Below are 20,376 nucleotides of genomic sequence, written 5' to 3'. Positions count from 1 at the left end.
ACTGTACAAAAGGCACAGGAACAAGCAGGTTATACTACACAAAATAGGAAAAGGTTAGTTATTGCAAAGTTATTTTTCTTTAGAGGATGGTGAGGGTTTCTCAGGCAGATTATATAACTAGAGCTGATGAGGTGATTCTTTATTTTATTTATTTTTGGCTCTAGTGGGTCTCCATTGTACGGCTGCTTTTATTTATTTGCAGCAACTAGAGCCTAACTCTAGTTGTGGTGTGTGGTCTTCTCATTGCAGTGGCTTCTCCTTTTGCAGAGCTCAGGCAGTAGGGCACCCACGGTTCAGTAGTTGCAGGCTGTGGGTCCAGTGGTTGCACTCCCTGGCTTAAGAGCATAGGCTTAGGTGCTCAGTGGCATGTGGACTACTCCTGGACCAGGGATGGAACATGGGTCTCCTGCATTGGCAGGAGGCTTCTCTACCACTGAGCCACTGAGGAAGCCCCGGTCCGGTGATTCTTGATTGACTGATTTTTTTTTGGAGAGTTGAAACTATAATTCTTAGTTTAGTGATGTGGAACTTGGTATAAGCATAATCCACTTTGGGCCTGTTGACTTATATAGGTGAATTGTATTTTGTCAAAGAGAAGGGGAAGTTTTAAAAATCCATTCATTTTATCAGTGTTAATATTTACAGCTAAAACTTAGATCAATAAACAGACCTACTTGAAAGGTATAAATCAAGCTTCATTTGTTTTCATGTGATTTGTTTTCAGGGAATATATATATGTATATATTAAATTGTGTTGTAAAAATCAAATGTGTCTATAACTATGTATCTCACATATGTTATGATAGTGTAGATATACTGGTGATCCATTAATAATCAGTTAGAATAACATGGGAAAATTCTGTTCATTGTGAAGCATATCCAAAAATAAAAGTGGGACTAATATAGACATTAAGAGGGTGGTCCATATTTGTTTTCATATGTTTATACCCTTTGTCTTCATTAGACTTGGCAGGAAGTAGATATTGGGCCCACATGGTTTGTTTCTGTTTCCCCGAGTAACCTGTCCATGGTCAGTGGTCTGCCTCCACTTCCTACATCATGGCTTTTTCTGCAGAATAACCTTTCTTTAGCATGTTTCAAAATAACTTCTTCATGGAGCTAGAACCCAATGCTTTCTCATGTGCTTATTTTTGCTTTTTAAACAGAAGCATGTTCTGTTGGCTCCACTGTTTCCAATTAGTCACAGGCGTGAACTGATAGCATATAGTGGCCCTGTTTTTGTTATAGATAATTGAACACTTTTGTAATAAAGTAGAAATGGTCAAATATTAAAAATGAGATGAACAGTATAATAAACTAATCATAAAGTAAACACCTAGCTTCAACATGTCAGTGTTGACTAGTCTTTTATCTATTTCCAGTATTTTTTGCTTCAGTATTTTTAAACAACTCCTGACATACCATTTCTCCCTTAAATACATCACTGTAAATACATCACTGTAAAACTTAAGGGTTTCTTTAAACAACACATTATCACATTTATCCAAATTAATATTAATAGTAATTCTTCAATGTTAGTTGATACCTAGCCTGTCAAAATATTCCTGGTTGTCTCTAAAAAAAAATTGTAAGTTTGGTTTGATCAAAACAGGATCTACATCATGTCCACATATTGCATTTCATTCATGTGCCCCTTAAATTTCTTTTAATCTGTGATGTCTTTATGCTCAATTATTTTTCATAGCATTATTTGTTGAAGACTTGCTCTGTAGACTTCCCCACATTCTGGGTTGACCAGTTCCTTTCTAATGGGATCATTTAACACATTTCTTTAGCTCCCTGGGTTGCCTCTAAATTGTATGCCAGTCTGATGGCACCATAAAATTCAAGTTGAATTTTTAGCAAGCATAGTAATTAATAATATATCTTAACTGGTTATGCATACTTAATGTTATCATATCAGTGTAAAAAAATAATGTTATCATATCTGTGTAAAAAATAACCAAACAGAAACCTCAGTAAATAGTGCTCAGAGACCAGAAAGGGGACCTGCCATGTACTATGAGGATATCAAAGCCCAGCAGAAGAAAAGACTTCTCTTTCCTGGCAAAGACTCAGCCAATGAAAAGCCATGGCCTCTTTGTTGACTGTAGCCCTCCCAGTCGGAGAAGGCAATGGCACCCCACTCCAGTACTCTTGCCTGGAAAATCCCATGGGCAGAGGAGCCTGGTAGGCTGCAGTCCATGGGGTCGCTAAGAGTCAGACACGACTGAGCGACTTCATTTTGACTTTATACTTTCATGCATTGGAGAAGGAAATGGCAACCCACTCCAGTGTTCTTGCCTGGAGAATCCCAGGGATGGGGGAACCTGGTGGGCTGCCGTCTATGGGGTTGCACAGAGTCAGACACAACTGAAGCGGCTTAGCAGCAGCAGCCCTCCCAATTTCCTTTTCCTCTATATAAACACATTTTCCTCCTCTTGCTCTGAAAGTACTTGCATGTGGCTTGCCTTTGACCCCAAATTATAATTCTCTGCTAATCCAAGATAAGCCCATTTTTGCCAAAGAGATAACTGGCAGTCTGTTTGCTTCAGGTCAACACCAGGAGTCACTAGATTTCTGATTGTCCCAAATTCAGTCATCTTAAAAAAAAAAAAAAAGAGTTAGTGTTTAGTTTGTCTTTTCATTTCCTCTGTATTTATTAACTGGACTTTGTTCTTTTAATAAAAAATAACTTTATCAACTACATTTCATAAATCTAAAATACAGCTCATATGAGAAAAACCGAATAAGTTGCTTGGTTATTTTCTTTAGTATATCTTGCTTCTTGCCATTTACTAATTCTGTACTTTTTAATTTTACCGTCTTATAGGAATACCATATAATAGAAATAGTAAGACTACTTATGTCAATAATAGCATTGAAAACAGTTTAGTTTTTCTTTGTTTATATTCTTCTCTTAGGATTATTTCACTTGGAACTGTCAAACTATGGTGTTTTAAAATCTCTTATAATAAATATTCCCTGGGCAATTATGCCACAGACTTAATATACTTAATTTAATCCCCATTTGTGTTTAAATTGTAGGATTTTTTTAAAAGTTTGTTTTGAGTTTTATAAAGTATTTGCATTGTTTCTCATGTCAAAATTATAAAAAATGGAATTTCAGAAATTTTTAATTTCTTTCATTTATCCTCTTCATGTTTTTTCTCCTACATGTGGCTATCTTTAATAGTTTTTGGCTTATTCTTTTACTATTTCTTCTTAGAAATATAAGCAACTGTGGGCATATTTATAATTTTATTTCCCTGAGTCTTTTTACACAATCTGTGCTTACCCTTAAGATCTTCCTTGCATCCATTTAAAATAAGCATGGAACTCTATTGTGCGCTGGTAACATTTTTGTTACCATTTTGTTACTTGTCTTTGTTCCAATGAATGATGCAAAAATAAATAGCCATGTGCATGCTGCTGCTGCTGCTGCTGCTGCTAAGTCGCTTCAGTCGTGTCCGACTCTGTGCGACCCCAAGGACGGCAGCCCACCAGGCTCCCCGTCCCTGGGATTCTCCAGGCAAGAACACTGGAGTGGGTTGCCATTTCCTTCTCCAATGCATGAAAGTGAAAGTGAAGTCACCCAGTCATGTCCGACTCTCAGCGACCCCATGAACTGCAGCCCACCAGGCTCATCCGTCCATGGTATTTTCCAGGCAGGAGTACTGGAGTGGGGTGCCATTGCCTTCTCCACATACAACATTTCATATTTTTGCCATTGTATATTAGATTCCCAGAAGTCAGGCTCATGTATAATTTAGCTAGTTATTTGCCAACACCGGAGAAGGCAATGGCACCCCACTCCAGTACTCTTGCCTGGAACATCCCATGGACGGAGGAGCCTGGTAGGCTGCAGTCCATGGGGTCATGAAGAGTCGGACAGAACTGAGCGACTTCACTTTCACTTTTCACTTTCATGCATTGGAGAAGGAAATGGCAATCCACTCCAGGCCATTGGAGCCTCAATCCACTTGCCTGGAGAATCCCAGGGACGGGGAGCCTGGTGGGCTGGCATCTATGGGGTTGCACAGAGTCAGATACGACTTAGCAGCAGCAGCAGGAACATTGCCAACACAATGGTGATTTCAAAATATTGCATTTCTACCAACTATTTGAGTTTGTTTCCTTATGAAACAGTCTTAGAAGCTTATTATGTTATCAAACTTTAAAATATTCTGAATTTGACAGGTGAGAAGTAGCATATCAATGCATGTTTCACTTGTATATGTATAATACATATCAACTAGATTGAGTATCTTTTCATATTCTTGGGGATATTTGTGTTTTATTCTGTTCACTGAATTTATATGTTTTGCTCATTTTTTATTGGTTGTTTATTCAATGTTTTGAAACATTTTGTATAATAAGGCTATTAATCCTTTCCAATATAAGAGCAAGTGCATTTTTTTGGTCATTTTTCATTCTACTTTTTTTAATGAATGAGTTTATATTTTGATTATGTAACTAAATCTAACTAGTTTTTTTTTTACAGACTCTGAACTTTAGGTCATAGAAAAGTTTCTTTTGCTTATCAAATAGACCAGTATATGGTACTGGCTAGTTTTATTGTTTTGATTTCATATGCATTATATATTGATACTATTGGATGACAGGATTTAACACAATCTTATATTTTTCCATCTGGATGTACAGTTGTCTCAGCACTTTATTAAAATGACCTTTTCTTCACCTTTATCATAAATTTCCTTATACATTTATATCTATTTTTGAATATTTTTAGTGTAACATTTCTCTGTGTATTTTTAAATTTATAAGAATACCTTTTAAATTTATAGAGCCATAAAATGTACTTTTGACTTCCCTTGTGTCTCAGCAGTAAAGAATCCACCCTCAAAGCAGTAGATGTGGGTTCCATCCCTGGGTCATGAAGATCTAGAGAAGGAAATGGCAACCCTCTCCAGGATTCATGCCTGGAGAATCCCCATGGACAGAGGATCCTGACAGGCTACAGTCCATGAGGTCACAAAAAAGTCAGACACAACTTAGCAGCTAAACAGCAACAACAAATAATATACTTTAATGTATTTTAAAATACTGTAATATAACATCGTTCAACCGGCTTCCACTGATATTCTTCAGTGTTTTCATGGCATATTGATTCTTTTAAGGGATTTTTAAAATAAAATTACCTAGCATCCAGGAAGAAATGCAATTCTTATTGAATCATTCTGTCCAAGAACATTTTCTTTCTTGGAAATACTTACCTTTTATTCAACTATACTCTTGTTTCTTTCAGGAGTATTATACTGAATTCTTTGTTTTTCCCCTCCAAACCTCCAGATATTTTCTGTTGTGTGTTTATCTAGCTGACTTTTTTCCTGTATGTAGAATCTTGTGTTATATCATCTAACTGCTTATTGTCTATGTACATAAAAAAAATCCTGCAATTTAAAGAAGCCAAATTATCTCTACTCATAAGCAGTTCATATCTGATGCATGTTTCTACAGTTACAGATAATCCTAGTCCTTCCATATGATTGGATTTATTTTTCTTCAGAATGCATAATTTTTTAAAATACCTTTATAAGAATTGTTTAGTTTTCTCCTATCTTAGTGTACATAAGAATGTATGCCATTGAACTTGTTAGGATAGAAGACTTTAAAGTCTAGAGGCTGAACAAATTCCCTGTTTATATCTAATGAAGTTCTAAAGTTGATCTAATATATTGAACTGGATCACTGGCTTGAATTTATTTTGTTAAATTAGGAAATGTAAATATGTTCAAAACAGAAGGTAAAATTCTATACTGTCACAGTTTTCACCCAGCTAGACAGTACTGATATTTTTTGATGCCTGGAATATATTGTCTAAACTTGGATCATGAATCAGGAAAAACAAAGTTAACCAGAATTGAACAAAAAAATGATTTATTGAGCTTATTGGCTCTCCAGGCAAATCATTAACAAAATTAGAGTAAATCTTTGGAGAAGGTGAAGCTTTGTTGTTGTTGTCTTTAATTTTATTTTGTTATTTTTTGTCTTCCAACAAATATATAAATTAACATTTATAGAGGTAATTTTCATACAGAAAATATACTTTTAGTCTTTTCCTTTCCCTTAGTGTTCGCTTTTGCCCCCATTTATTCAAAAATTCTGTGTAAATTCATACAGGTAGCTTCAAAGAAGCCTCCTGTCCTTGTAGGAATATTACCTGCGTTAGTCACTCAGTCATGTCTGACTCCATGGATTATAGTCCACCAAGCTCCTCTGTCCACGGAATTCTCCAGGCAAGAATACTGGAGTAGGTAGCCATTCCTTTCTGCAGGGGATCTTCCCAACCCAGGGATTGAACCCAGGTGTCCTACATTTGAGGTAGATTCTTTACCATCTGAGTCAACAGGGTTTGGGTAATTGCTAATACCACGTGGCATCTGTAGACAAAGTTCACTGTGTATTTTTGCTTATTTGGCTTGATTAGTGTATCTGTCCTTAGTCATGTTCACAGCTAAATTCCATGGCTAAAACTGAATTCTGTTTTGTCCTAGGGATTCAACAGGAAAGAGGTACCTGTGTTACTGTGTGGTTTAGTTGCTAAGTCTTATCCAACTCTGTAACTCCATGGTCTGTAGCCCACCAGGCTCCTCTGTCCTTGGGATTTCCCAGGCAAGAATACTGAAATGAGTTGCCATTTCCTTCTCCAGGGATCTTCCCAACCCAGGGGTTGAACTCAGGTCTCCTGCATTGCAGGCAGATTCTTTACCATCTGAACTGCCAGGAAAGTCCTCATGTTGCAAACAAATTAAATGCTGCAGTTCTTGTCTGCAAGAATAACCTTAACTATGGATAATGATAAAAATATGTACACAGACAACGTAGTTTTGAAATATGGTATACATGTGAAATGAAGTGCAGTTGTAAAATAAATTACTATTAATAAAAATAACTGATAACATTAACAAAATGAGAAAATAATGCTTTTGAGCACTCAAAAGTTTGTATCTGACAAATTTAAGGAATTTTGAAGTGTAATTGTGACTATGAAGAACATCCAAAGTCTATACCTAAATTATATATAAAATATGCCTTAACTGTATATGGGAACTGGGCACAGACAATTTAGAATGGAAAGAAGTAGATTTGTATGGATGAGTTGAAGTAGGAAATGGTACTGTCTCCCCATAGGCTCCAAATATTCCCTGGTGGTCACCACTTTGAACCTTTGGAAGCTTTGGGAATCACTCTTAACTGAAGGGCATGGACTTCATTACTATATTAAATTATCCCTTTCATCCCATTCGTATTCTGTAGGTAGAGAAGGGAAGACAATTTAGCTGAAGGGTGTCTCTGCTTATTTATTCCGCAGGAATCACTGCTTGATAAATTAAGCTAATCCTCTACAGAAATGTTCCAATCACCCCTGTAATTACTTACTATATGGAAACACAATGGATGTGGCCTTAATTACTTTGCTATAAGATACAAAGTCTTCAAAACATTGTTATCTACATAAAATGGAAAGGCGCTGTGTATTCATGAAATCTTAGATTATGTTTAGTGTGAAATGGTTTTAAAGGTCGTAAGCAAACTTGCAAATTAAAAGTTGCTGATAAGACTTACTCTCACACTTTCTTTACTATATAATGGCATAAATAAGTTAGATAATAAAGCCACATTTCCATGGTGAGAATTTGAAATCTGTTCAATTTGATTGTGCTGAAATTCCTGGTTACATAAAATTTAAAAACTAGGTTATTATCACTAGCATTTCTCCCTTGAACAGCCTGCATGATTCAGTCGATCATAGAAAATAGAGAAGCTCTAAATTAAGGCCAGTGGATTAATATTTCTGATTTAGAGCAGAGGCAATTTTAGCCTGGCTAATTTTTCATATCTGCTCAATTAACCTCATAGTGCTTTAGAACAAAAGGCAGCATGACGAGTGTCATTTAAATTAAACAAATGCCATTTATCTGTCAAGGTGCTGACTTATATCAGCCACTCCAAGCCAAGACCACAGTATCAAATGGGGCGGACGAGCAGTGAGCCACCAGGATTTAATTTTCCAGCATTTCAGAAGTCATGCACAGCATAATATGCGAAGCTTACCATTTAATGAGATCTTCCAGATGATCCAGAAAAGCAAAACTGGGTTAGCTACCCAGCAGCATTTGTAAAATACCTAGTTTATATTCTACTATGACCCCTCTCATTGAGGAGAAGCACCTTCTTTTGGGAGTGATGTCAATGATTTCTAATTAAACACAATACCCCACATTTTACATTCAAGTCAGTTCTTTTCAGAGATTGGAAAACAGATATCATTATCCTGGCCTTCTGAATAACGTTCTGTTTAGCAGCTGCAGCCTCTAATGCTTTTCCAATAAGGCATTTCAGATCTAAATAGATACAAATTTTGAAAAGAAATTAACTGAATATTATTATCATTGACTAGAGGAAGGAACTGTTCCTACTTAGCATTTACACTCCTTAAGTAGACAAGCATTATACATTTTCAAATCATCTATGCTTCTGTAGTCAATAATTTGTTTAAGTTTGAACTCTCAGTAATTGAAAGAAACTTTACCTAAACATTAGCTCAATAGTCACTATGTAGAAACCAACAGTATTTTGAATTTTAGCATGAAAGAGCAAAATGCCCCTTTGAGACAAAGCCATTTTTCCCCTTTGTTCAATAATGTGAAATTCTCTTCAGCAGTCTCTGTTAAACTTATGAGGCCAGTCTTTGTGGTCCCAGCTTTAGACTTTGATATGTATAGTAAGCATTCCTTAATGAACCATTGGTAACAGTAGGATAGAGTTTATATAGAAGAAGGACTTAGCAGCTGAAGTTTGATTTAAGCTAGTGAAGGAGCATTTGAAAAGATTGTTTATCTACTTCAGCATTGTTCCCGAATAGGTCTAATAGCATCAAGTCAAATCCAGTAATCAGGGTTCTTTGAACCAAAAGATCTCTCTATTTAAAATTTCAATAAATACTGAATACCAAAAGGCATCACAGCTTGGTGGTAACGATTATTCTATTGCTGATAAACACAGTATTAATGGAGTTTTCAACTTGTTTCAACTTTGATGTTTGCAGCCATGGGTACTGGCAAGCTCAGGAGTACCAGCCATCATGTCCTTCTAGTATCAGGGAGAAAAATAGAAAATTTAAAGAACTTTGTGAACAGACTTTCCACTTTGGACATCAGCAGTAATTTAAAGGTAGAACCAGATTAAGAAGGAGGAAATGGATATTTATAAGTTAGAATGAATGCTCATCGCCTATCCCAGAATCACTCAAATGTGATTCTAAGAACCATTTGGGGCAAACTGGCATGGCACTAGTTGTTTCTAAAAGGACCTGCAGGAAAAAGACTAGAGAATTTCAGTGAAGGTACTTAAAGCTTTCGTCCCAGGTTAGGGTGGGCTACCCTTGTGGCTCAGCTGGTAAAGAATCCGCTCGCAATGCAGGAGACCTGAGTTTGATTCCTGGGTTGGGAAGATCCACTGGAGAAGGGAAAGGCTAACCACTCCAGTATTATGGCCTAGAGAATTCCAGGGACTGTCACACCGCTGAGCGACTTTCACTTAGGGCAGGTTAGGAAGTACAGCTAGTCCAAAATATTCAGGGATTGGGGGCAGGAGAAGGGGATGACCGAGGATGAGATGGCTGGATGGCATCACTGACTCAATGGACGTGATTCTGAGTGAACTCCAGGAGTTGGTGATGGACGGGGAGGCCTGGCGTGCTGCAATTCATGGGGTCGCAAAGAGTCGGACACAACTGAGCGACTGAATTGAACTGAGGACAAAAAGTAAAGGCTGACAAATTATGTTGTAAGATTGTTCAATATCTTGTTGAAATAACAAGTGCTGAATCTAACTTCCTAGAATCAATACTAAGGTTTTGAACAACCTTGAATATATCTGATGGATAGTCATGTGTTTTTATTTCAGATTTATATTCATAAATACTAGTAGCAAGTTCATAGTCAATATCAGCAATAAACAGTGAAGTCCACAAATTTATTTCTGTAATTTTGTTGGGATCCTTTATTTCATTGAAGGCATCAGTAATTTGAATTCTGGGACCAAGGACTTTGAGTTCGACTGAATACAGCAACAATCAGATAAATTCCTCTTTCTCATCAGATTGGATCTCCCTCTCTCATAGTAGGAGCTCCTGCTTAGACTGAGATGAAAGAAAAGCTTGCACACTGAGGTAGTTAAAACCTCTAGTTGCCTCTTGAGGTCAAAGGCCGGGCTGCTCTGACTCCATCCTGGGGCCAGCTGCACCTTGACTCAGCCTCATCAACTGTGGCCACGATTTCAGCCCTAGCTCCCCAACTTGTGATATATCTACATTTTACCAGTAACAATTCTAAAAGTCATTTCTCTTCCTCCATAGTAATAGGTGTGTAGAAGTCCTGCCAATTCTTCATCCATCCAATATCTTGTATCCTACCCTACCCCTTTTAAAAGAAATTCCAGTTGGAATTTTGATGACCTTATAAACAACATTAAGTGGATCATGTGCTAACTTTAGCTTATCAAACTTGCATATTTTCTTGGTACTAGTGAAATATTCTGGACAAAATGGCCCTGCGTAATTATGGATTAAAGTCTATAGCTTTTTGTTAGCAATTTGCAAAGTACAGACAAGAAAAATTTCATGTACCATTTTGTAAAGTCAAAGTCACATTCAAGAGAAAGCTGCATTAATGAAAGCAGAACGTTTATCCATCTACCACTAATTAACGTGGAACGTCAATTGAAATGCTTTATGTAGAAATATCACTTAAGAATAGTGTTTTATTTTTCTTTGAAACAATATTTCATGTTGATAATATATGCCTAAACTAAATTGAATAATATTTTATTTCCCATGCTGGAAGATGTATTAAAAAATGTTCAATCAATTTCACATTTTTCTTTTAGAAATTATGTTCTGTGTTAAGGACAAAAATGTTCAGATTTGACACACAAAAGGACATTTCACTTAGCTAGGTGCCCTTCCAGATCTTTACTGAGCCCTCTCTTACTACTCTTCACTTTGGATGGCATCTCTCTTCTTCTGAAGACTCTGACTGTCTTGAGTACAGAGATTGATATTTTGTTAATTTTGGTAATGCCTGGTACGAAATATGTTAAAAAAATAAACTGATAGTGTTGAACTTGGTTTTAATTGTAACAAAATACAAACGATACTAGGTTTTTCTCCTTATAGAGGATGAAAAAATAAAGGTTTGTTGTACTTATAAGTCAGAGAAGACAATGGCACCCCACTCCAGTACTCTTGCCTGGAAAATCCCATGGACGGAGGAGCCTGGTAGGCTGCAGTCCATGGGGTCGCTGAGAGTTGGACATGACTGAGTGACTTCACTTTCACTTTTCACTTTCATGCATTGGAGAAGAAAATGGCAGCCCACTCCAGTGTTCTTGCCTGAAGAATCCCAGGGGTGGCGGAGCCTGGTGGGCTGCCATCTATGGGGTTGCACAGAATCAGACACGACTGAAACGAATTAGCAGCAGCAGCAGTACTTATAAGTAAATTTTAAAATGAATATCAAATATTTCTTATGTGCAAGGTAATCTGCATTTAGTATGGGTGTGTGTTTGTATGTATGCATATTCTCCTAAGTGTTTGTGAAATGAAGAACACATTTTTTCCAAAAGCAATTAGAATGCTTGTTCAAGCTACATAGTTACCAACGAGGGGCAAGAACCCCTCTTTTTTACTTAAGCATGAAAGTGTGTTAGTCACACTTGAAATTTTTCAGTCATACTCTGAAAGTTGCTGAGTAATGTCGAACTCTTTGTGACCCCACAGACTGTAGCCTGCCAGGATCCTCTGTCCATGGAGTTCTCCAGGCCCAAATACTGGAGTGGGTTGCCATTCCCTTCTCCAGGGGATCTTCCCGACTCAGGGATTGAACCTGGGTCTCCTGCATTGCAAGCAGATTGTTTACCATCTGAGCCACTCAGTAATGTGTGCTATGGACACACTGGTATAGTGATGTCCATTATTCCAGAGCATTCTTCCCATGCCAACTGCTTCCTGTAATGCAAGAATCAGAAACTGTTAATGGATGTGGATGTGTATAGTTCTTAGAATCTAGTTCTTAGTCTTTGTATTGCAACCTATATAAGCCAGTTGTGCAATATTCTGGAAACCACAATTTAAACTGTAGCCATTTTATTTGATCAGTTTTTGAATTTAAAGCCTGCTTACTTACAAAAGTGCCAGAGACTACTCTCCCAATGAATAGTCTAAGTATGAAACTGCCAAATATATATATATATGTGTGTGTGTGTGTGTGTATTTATACACCCCATAGACAGTTGACTCTGTACTAATAGAAAACATTTTCTGTTTTTTGTGCTATCTGTGCTAATGAAATAGCATTGCAAACTGCATAAAGTGTTAGCGACAGTAATGCCAACATCCTTTAATTTTGGCATTGCAAAGTATTTGTATACCTTTGAATATGGACTTATCTGATACTCTGTGAATTTGTGCCACTTCACACAAAATAATGAGGGTATCCAGTCAGTCTCCAATCTCACAGTCTCATCATTAGCTATAAGCTCTAACCAACCTCCATTATTTGGTATTCTTCAAACATACCTTAAACTAATTTCTTGCGTCCTCTTTCACTCAGCAATTTCAGTCCTGTATTTCTTATTATCCAATGTCTGGAAATGGTTACCTAAAAGTACATTTTATGCAGTTTTGTAGTTATTTATGGTGGAAAGGCAAGTCCAGTTATAATTACTACATCATGGTCAGAAGTAGAAGTGTCTCAATGAAATATTCAAATATATAATCTAAATTTCTTTCGAAGAAAGTAGAACTAGTATGTGGTAGGTCTGTGAAAACTATAAAGTCATTATACTTAGATGGTATATTGAATTTAATAGGTGAATAATTGAATGATTCAGGATTAATACATAGCCTATTTAATTTTCTCTCCAGCCCTCTTTTATAATTTCTGAACTTTTCTCTGTCCTGTGATGGTATTCATTACATCTTCGGCTCATAAAAAGTTTCTGTTAATGTTTTACTACCAAGTTGTCTTGTTGCAAATACTCTCTCAATGTAAACTATACAAGTTAATTTACTGTTTCTTAAAATCTTCTCATATGATTTTGGCTATGTAAAGAAAACAAATATTTTGTACTGATTAGAATGAATTCCTAAAACTTTTTAATAATTAGATTTACCCCACACATCTTTTCTTTTTCTAACAAGATGACTTAAATTTATTCTTAAATCTATAGCCTTATATGAAGATTTATTTTCATGTTATAAAACTGACTTTCACTCTGAGCACTAAATTAATATAACAGTATTTGCATATTCAGGGTGTTTCCAGAAAGTAGATTTGCTATATATGTTCAAATGTACCATATAAAACCAGGTTCAATTTGTGCATTTTAAATTTGAAAATATATCCAATATAGAGTACATAGGCTCTCAAAAGCATTCTTATTGATGGCTTTTTAGAAAGCATTTGCACTATAAATGATATATCAAAATGCATAACAGATTTTGCAGGCATTGTCTCAATTTTTTGGGGTGATTTCCTTTCTAAAACTTTTCCGTCAGTCCTATTTCTTTCATCTCTTAGATGAGGTTTTTTTGTTTCAGCCCACAGTCTAATGCGAAATTGTAAAATTCTGGCTAATTGCCCCTTATAATAAACCGCCGCATTGTATCTTTTATTCACAACACAGTTTGTCATCTGTACTGTTGAGGTCAGTGGTTTAACACAAATCAGATATGCTTAGAAAACTGAGTAAGTCTTAGGGTTATTTAAAAAGTGAAATCAAATCTATCCATATTTCGTGGAAAATTCATAGGAATCATTTTAATTTAAGAACATTTCTTAACAAAAAATGTAAGTTAAAGGAGACCCAGATTGAAGCTAAAATTTTGACTTGTCATATAAATCAGTAGAAGGACCATTTTATGTTGCAGTGATTATATTAGAAATAATGCTAAATGAGGACACATCAAGATAGCAGAATGGGACATGGAACTCACCTCCTCCTACAGATACATCTAAAATAAGTCTGCATGTAGAGTAATCCTCAGAATACCAGCTGAATGCTTACCATATCGCAGACAACCAAAATTGCTAGAAAGGTCATCATGTAACTGGGTAGGATGAAAGAATTTTGTTAAATAGGATTGGGACTAGACCTGTGTCCCTGGGAGGGAGTTGTGAAAGTAGAAATACTCCCTCTCTTTGTGGAGCTCTTTAACTGATGGGGAGATTAGCTGAGACAGAAAGGGAACTTCAGAGAATCAGAGAAAAGTTTGGAAGCTGGCTTGTGTCAGGGAAAGCAGAGAGGGATCAGCACAGAGGGTCCTAGCCCACTCCCTGTACTCCCTAGCCTCAGATGCACATCTTCTGGTACACTTGGGGACTGGGTGCTGAAGTTCAGACTTTTATTACAGACTTGCGGGAAGGCCTGGGCTTGGCTGCGCAGAGAGGCTTAAGGCTTGAGTCGCAATAGGAGATGTGCACAAATACAAATTTCTATATATCAAATAGATAAACAACAAAGACAGGAAACTACATCCAATATCCTCTAATAACCCATAATGGAAAATAATGTATATATTAATATATATATGAAACTGAATCACTTTGCTGTATACCAGAAACTAACATTATTAATCAACCATGCTTCAGTAAAAAAAAAAAAAAAATGAAATAATACTAAGAATGAACCCCAGAATCTTGATTTTATGAATCAAGGTAGATTTTTTTCAAAGATCTTTCATAGATTTAGATGATTTGCTTTGCAAATAGAATATACAGCAAGCGTTTTGACTGGGACTTTCAAGTATGTGGCTGTCTGTATTGTATGTGTTATTTCTGTTGCAAGTAGAAAACATCCTCTGTCCCCAAATTACCTCCCTTTAAGGCTTCACTGGTGGCTCAGAGGTTAAAGTGTCTGCCTCCAATGCTGGAGACCCGGGTTCGATCCCTGGGTGGGGAAGATCCCCTGGAGAAGGAAATGGTAACCCACTCCAGTATTCTTGCCTAGAGAATCTCATGGACGGAGAAGCCTGGTAGGCTACAGTCCACGGGGTCCCAAAGAGTTGGACATGACTGAGTGACTTCACAAGTCTGTAAAGGAACTCGAAATGCCAACATTTGAAATTCATTCCCTTTGTTCTTGAAATTATAACCTTTTTTGTACCTTTGTTTTGGAATTGTTTATCAATTAACCAAATGTTTACTAAACATCAACCTCGTACCAAACTATGCTTCAGTTCAGTTCAGTCGCTCGGTCGTGTCTGACTCTTTGCAACCCCATGAATTGCAGCACGCCAGGCCTCCCTGTCCATCACCAACTCCTAGAGTTCACTCAAACTCATGTCCATCAAGTCAGTGATGCCATCCAGTCATCTCATCCTCTGTCATCCCCTTCTCCTCCTGCCCCCAATCCCTCCCAGCATCAGAGTCTTTTCCAATGAGTCAACTCTTTGCATGAGGTGGCCAAAGTATTGGAGTTTCAGCTTTAGCATCAGTCCTTCCAAAGAAATTCCAGGGCTGATCTCCTTCAGAATGGACTGGTTGGATCTCCTTGCAGTCCAAGGAACTCTCAAGAGTCTTCTCCAACACCACAGTTCAAAAGCATAGGGATACACAGAAAAGTAAGACAGAGCACTGTGAGAGAGGCATGTGAAAGTGAAAAGTGAAAGTGAAGTTGCTCAGTCGTGTCTGACTCTTTGCAATCCTTTGGACTTGTAGCTTACCAGGAGCCTCTGGTCCATGGGATTTTCAAGAATAGGCAAGAATACTGGAGTAGGTTGCCATTTCCTTCTCCAGGAAATCTTCCCAACCCAGGGATTGAACCTGGGTCTCCCGCATTGTAGGCAGATGCTTTACCGTCTGAGCCACCAGGGAAGTCATGGAGGTGCTGTTTTATGTGACATGGTGACAGAGGTCTCAGATGAAGTGACATAGAAGCAGAGACCTGAATGATTGAGGAATGGGTACTGGGTAACTCAGGAAAGAGAACTCCAAACAACAGTTCCTATAGAGAACTTGAAATGGAAGTATGTTTGTGAAACAGTGGGCCAGCATTGCCAGAATGGAACAGGTAGGGAAAATGTTAAAAAATAAGTTCAGAGACCCTTCCAGGAATTCCAGTGGCTTCGACCTTCTAGAAGAATTCCCAACTCCTCTTGTTTTTCTTATCACATGTATCTAATTAATTCTATCAAATCAGATGTCAGTTTTTAAATTATATCTCAGAACCATTTGACAGAAACCCCCCTACTATATGTCCACTTTCACTGTTTTAGTTTAATTTGCTAATATTCTTACCTTGGTATTAAAAATACTTAGTATTTTCCAGAAGTACATGGCCTTAAAGAAACTGTTAAACTCCCTAAGGCCCTAGGTAACATATTTAAAGGCAGGACTCTGAGTAGACATTCCTTAAACATGTGCCTTGTTTGAATCTGCGTGTTTTTGTTTCACAACTTCAGTTTTCTATATTCCTATCAGAATTTTCATCCCATCCTCCTACCAAAAATTCAAATCGTTCAGCTTTATAGTTCTTTGCTTGCTTAAATATCTCAATAAATAAGATGGTATACTTTTAAATTCTTAATTTGTATAATCCTTTTCAATTTAGTAGTAATCTACATTCCCTACCATCATCTCCTGACTCTTCTGAATCATATACAGACACATATCTCTCATGCACTGATAATCAACCAAATTCTAGTACATTATCACAATTAAGGCATTTTTATAGATCTACTTCTTTGCCTTTCTCTTTTATGTAAATGCACATGTCTACGTCCTTTGCTTTGATAGTTGTTTGGCCTTTTAATGGGTTAGAATAAAGCTAATTTTCTATCAAGAACTAGGTCATTTTTTTTCCATTAGCAATTGGCAAACGTGGTTGACCTCCAATGTACTCCACATCTGTTGTAGCACTTGAGACACTGACACAAGTAAATTATGTAAAGTTGATAAGTAATATTAAACATGCAATATTAAACATTTAACTTCTTGGTTCTCCATTAGAGTGTGAACTTCTTGAAAGCAAGACTGTATTTCATTAATTTTTGATTTGCAATTATAAAATTCATGGACCAGCTATACTCCGATGAAATGTTTGCTAAATGATTGAATAAGTTTAATATGTTAAACTGACAAAACTCTGGGTGTTTAAAATTTAGACCCTATTTTCAGGAGTCCATAAGCATGTTAAATTAATGATGTTCTAGACTCATTAATTTAAAAATTCCAATTCTTAAAGTTTAACTTTTTGGAAAGATATACTAAATCTCTTTCACAGGAGAGTTAAATATTTTTAATCAGTTTATAATAATTTTTTGAACTCATATTCATTTCATGTTCTTTATTATCTGTTTTAAAAAGACCTCTGTTATTTATTGATATGTTTCAACTACTACTTTAAATTCAGGCATAAAGTTTTTCAAATAACTCATTCACTGGCTGTTCAGAACCAATTTCATGTATTTTTATTTCCAAAGCACTTGATTTAATAGAAAATCAAGTAATTGAGGGTGCAGGGCGAGAAGCTGAGGAGGGACAGGAAGAGAAATAAGGAAACCCAGAATAAAGTAGAATCAATTAGCCAAAGGGAAAGAGAGACATTGAACATTGGATCAGAATAAGATGAGGACTTACTTATGCTTATGTACACAGTTCAGCCGCTCAGTCGTGTCCAACTCTTTGCAATCCCATAACTGCAGCATGCCAGGCTTCCCTGTCCATCACCAGCTCCCGGAGTTTACCCAAACTCATGTCCATTGACTCAGTGATGCCATCCAGCCATCTCATCCTCTGTTGTCCCCTTCTCCCACATTCAAACTTTCCCAGCATCAGGGTCTTTTCCAGTGAGTCAGCTCTTCGCATCAGGTAAGCAAAATATTGGAGTTTCAGCTTCAACATCAGTCCTTCCAATGAACCCTCAGGATTTACCTCCTTTAGGATGGAGTCCAAAGGACTCTCAAGAGTCTTCTTCAACACCACAGTTCAAAAGCATCAATTCTTCAGTGCTCAGGTTTCTTTAGAGTCCAACTCTCACATCCATACCTGACTACTGGAAAAACCATAGCTTTGACTAGATGGAACTTTGTTGGCAAAGTAATGTTTATGCTTTTTAATATGCTGTCTGGGTTAGTCATAACTTTCCTGTCAAGGAGAAAGCATTTTAATTTCATGGCTACAGTCACCATCTGCAGTTATTTTGGAGCCCAAAAATATAATCTGCCACTGTTTCCACTGTTTCCTCATCTGTTTATCATGAAGTGATGGGGCCAGATGCCATGATCTTTGTTTTCTGAATGTTGAGCTTTAAGCCAACTTTTCTCCTCTTTCACTTTCATTAAGAGGCTCTTTAGTTCTACTTCACTTTCTGCCATAAATGTGGTATCATCTGCATGTCTGAGGTTATTGATATTTCTCCCGGTAGTCTTGATTCCAGCTTGTACTTCCTCCAATCCAGCGTTTCTCATGATGTACTCTGCATATAAGTTAAATAAGCAGGGTGACAATATACAGCCTTGACATCCTCCTTTCCTGATTTGGAGCCAGTCTATTGTTCCATGTTCAGTCCTAACGGTTGCTTTCTGACCTGCATACAGATTTCTCAAGAGGCAGGTTAGGTGGTCTGGTATTCCCATCTCTTTCAGAATTTTCCACAGTTTATTGTGATCACACAGTCAAAGGCTTTGGCATAGTCAATAAAGCAGAAATAGATGGTTTTCTGGAACTCTCTTGCTTTTTTGATGACCCAGCAGATGTTGGCAATTTGATCTCTGGTTCCTCTGCGTTTTCTAAATCCAGCTTGAACATCTGGAAGTTCACAGTTCACGTACCGTTGAAGCCTCATTTGGAGAATTTTGAGCATTACTTTACTAGTGTGTAAAATGAGTAAATTGTGTGGTAGTTAGAGCATTCTTTGGCATTGCCTTTCTTTGGGATTGGAATGAAAACTGACCTTTTTCATTCCTGTGGCCACTGCTGAGTTTTCCAAATTTGCTGGCGTATTGAGTGCAGCACTTTCACAGCATCATCTTTCAGGATTTGAAATAGCTCAACTGGAATTCCATCACCTCCACTAGCTACTGGAGACCAGTGGAGAAATAACTCCAGAAATAATGAAGAGACCGAGCCAAAGCAAAAACAGTAACCAGTTGTGGATGTGACTGGTGATAGAAGTGAGGTCCAATGCTGTAAAGAGCAATATTGCATAAGAACCTGGAATGTTAGGTCCATGAATCAAGGCAAACTGGAAGTTGTCAAACAGGTGATGCCAACAGTAAAGTTAATGTTTTAGAAATCAGCAAACTAAAATGGACTTGAATGGGTGAATTTAACTCAGATAACCATTATACCTACTACTGTGGGCAAGAATCCTTTAGAAGAATTGGAGTAGCCATCATAGTCAACAAAGAGTCTGAAATGCAGTACTTGGATGCAATCTCCTAAATGACAGAATGACCTCTGTTCATTTCCAAGGCAAACCATTCAATATGACAGTCATCCAAATATATGCCCCAGCCAGTAATGCTGAAGAAGCTGAAGTTGAATGGTTTTATGAAGACCTACAAGACCTTCTAGAACTAACACCCAAAAGAGATGTCCTTTTCATTATTGGGAAATTTTAAAATCCTCTTTTATAGAGGAAATTTTTAAATCCTCTTCTTTGCCATCTTTCTAAATTCCATATATATACTGTATCCCTGTATGCAAGACAGGAAAAAAGACACAGCTGTGTATAACGGACTTTTGGACTCAGAGGGAGAGGGAGAGGGTGGGATGATTTGGGAGAATGGCATTGAAACATGTATACTATCATGTAAGAATTGAATTGCCAGTCTATGTCTGACGCAGGATACAGCATGCTTGGGGCTGGTGCATGGGGATGACCCACAGAGATGTTATGGGGAGGGAGGTGGGAGGGGGGTTCATGTTTGGGAACACATGTAAGAATTAAAGATTTTAAAATTAAAAAAATAAAAAACTTAAATAAAAAAAAAAAATCCTCTTCTTTAGTCAACTTTTCAACAATAACCACCAAAAATAATCTAAGAGAAGTTGTGATCTATAACATGGTGCCAGTGGATTTGGAACTAGTATATTTGGGTGTGTACATTTATAGTTGGAAGATATAGTATCTGATTTTAAGACCTATTATACAGCTACAGAAATCAAGGGAATATGAAATTAGTGTAATATTGCATAGTAAGACCAAGGTAACGAAACGGATGATGTGGAAGTAGATTGAACATTCAGTAAGTTGATTTTTTTTTTTCCCCTAACATGTGCACTAAATCAAAAATTAAGAATTTTTGTTTTCATTTTCACAGCTGGACATCCCTAAAGGAATAAA

This window comes from Budorcas taxicolor, chromosome 7, assembly GCF_023091745.1.
Source record: "Budorcas taxicolor isolate Tak-1 chromosome 7, Takin1.1, whole genome shotgun sequence".
Lineage (NCBI taxonomy): Eukaryota > Metazoa > Chordata > Mammalia > Artiodactyla > Bovidae > Budorcas > Budorcas taxicolor.
Note: the sequence above shows the minus strand (reverse complement) of the source record.